Raw genomic sequence first — 1967 nt, 5'->3', positions numbered from 1 at the left:
TCTCAGATATTATAATTATCAAATATGTATAAATGAGGGCAAAATGAAGACTTTTCAAACAAACTAAGTCAGAGAATCATAAGCAGACCTGCACTAGAGGATAAAAAACATAATTTAAGCAAAAGGAAAATGATACCAGAGGGAAATTTAGAGTCACACAAAAGAATAAAGACTGTCAGAAAATACCTGCTTTGGTTTGAATGTTTGTGTCTCCTCCTTAATCCCCAATGCAACAAGATTAAGATGTGGGGCCTTTTCAGAGGTGAAGTGGTCACGGATGGGAATGGCAACCTTATAAAAGGTCTGGAGGGAACTAGGAGGCCCCTTTTTCCCCTTCTACCTTCCACCATGTGGGGACAGAGCAAAAAGGCGCCAGCTTGGAAGCACAGACTGAACCCTCACCAGGTTCAAAACCTGCTGGTGCCCTGATCTCGGACTTCCACCCTCCAGAATTGTGAGAAATAAATTTCTGTTTTTTATAAATTACCCAGTCTCAGGTATTTTGTTAGCAGACAAAGATAATATCTTTAAAAGTCAATTAACTGTTTAAAACAAACAACAAAAAAATGACAATGTATCACACAGTTTATAACATACATAAAAGTAAAATGTGGAAAAATAACAGCACAAATGTTGAGAGGGAAAATGGAAGTATTATATTTTTTGAAGATAGACTGTGATGAGTTAAAGATGAGTTAAACTGTGCTCGCTTCGGCAGCACATACACCAAAATTGGAACGACAGAGAAGATTAACATGGCCCCTGTGCAAGGATGACACAAAAATTTCAAATTAAAGAAAAAAGAAAAAATAATAAAAAAAATTTTTTTAAATAAAGATGAGTTAAACTTCATCAACCACTAAAAAACGAAGCAAAGATATATAATGAATAAGCCAAGATTAGCAATAAAATTGAATAAAAAGTACTCAATACAAAATAAGACAGGAAGCATGGATAAAGGAGTAAATGACCTATAAAACACGTGGAAAACAAAGAGCAAGATGGTATGTTTAAACCTAGCTATACTGAACATCATATTAAATTTAAATAGTCTGAACATTACAATGGAAAGGCAAAAATTGTTGGATTGATTAAAAAAGCAAGACTCAATTATATGCTGCCTATAAGAAACTCACTTTAAAAATAAAGACATTGAGTAAAAGTAAAAGAATTAAAAAAGATATACTATGCAAACACTACTTGAAACTCATCTGGAATGGCCATAGTATTATAAAACAAGGAAGACATTAATACAAAAAATTTTACCAGGGTTAGGAAGACCCGTTTTTTTTTTTTTTTTTTTTGAGACAGAGTCTCGCTCTGTTGCCTGGGCTAGAGTGAGTGCTGTGGCATCAGCCTAGCTCACAGCAACCTCAAACTCCTGGGCTCAAGGGATCCTCCTGCCTCAGCCTCTTCAGTAGTTGGGACTACAGGCGTGAGCCACGACATCTGGCTAATATTTGTTTCTATTTTTAGTTCTATTTTTAGTAGAGATGGGGGTCTTGCTCTTGCTCAGGTTGGTCTGGAACTCCCAACCTCGAGCAATCCTCCTGACTCGGCCTCCCAAAGTGCTAGGATTACAGGCGTGAGCCACCATGCCCAACTGGGAGACATTTTATAATGATAAAGAAGGTACTTTATCAAGAAGACATAATTCCAGATATGTATGCACCTAATAACAGAGCTTTAAAATATTTAAAGGAAACACTAAAAGAACTGACAAGGGAAATAAATAAGTCCACAAATAAAGTTGGAGATTTCTAAACTCCTCTGTCAGTAACTGATAGAAAACATAGGCAGGAAATCAGTAAGGATATGGAAGACCTGAACATTATCAATCTACTTGACCTTACAGCATTGATAGAATGCTCCATCCAACAAGAGCAGAAATACATTCTTTTCACATGTACACAGGACACTCATCAACATAGACTGTATTTGGTAAAATAAACCTCAATATACTTAGA

The 1967-nt window shown here is 35.9% G+C and overlaps 1 non-coding gene across 1 annotated transcript; it reads left to right on the top strand.

The window, feature by feature from the left end:
• Positions 1-702: 702 nt before the first annotated feature.
• LOC123631200 lies at positions 703-807 on the top strand. Its single transcript, XR_006733065.1, has one exon. It is a non-coding gene; the product is annotated as a U6 spliceosomal RNA (small nuclear RNA).
• The last annotated feature ends 1160 nt before the right edge of the window (positions 808-1967 follow it).

This window comes from Lemur catta, chromosome 1, assembly GCF_020740605.2.
Source record: "Lemur catta isolate mLemCat1 chromosome 1, mLemCat1.pri, whole genome shotgun sequence".
In the NCBI taxonomy this organism is placed as follows: Eukaryota; Metazoa; Chordata; class Mammalia; order Primates; family Lemuridae; genus Lemur; species Lemur catta.
This window is presented reverse-complemented; position numbering and strand designations above follow the sequence as displayed.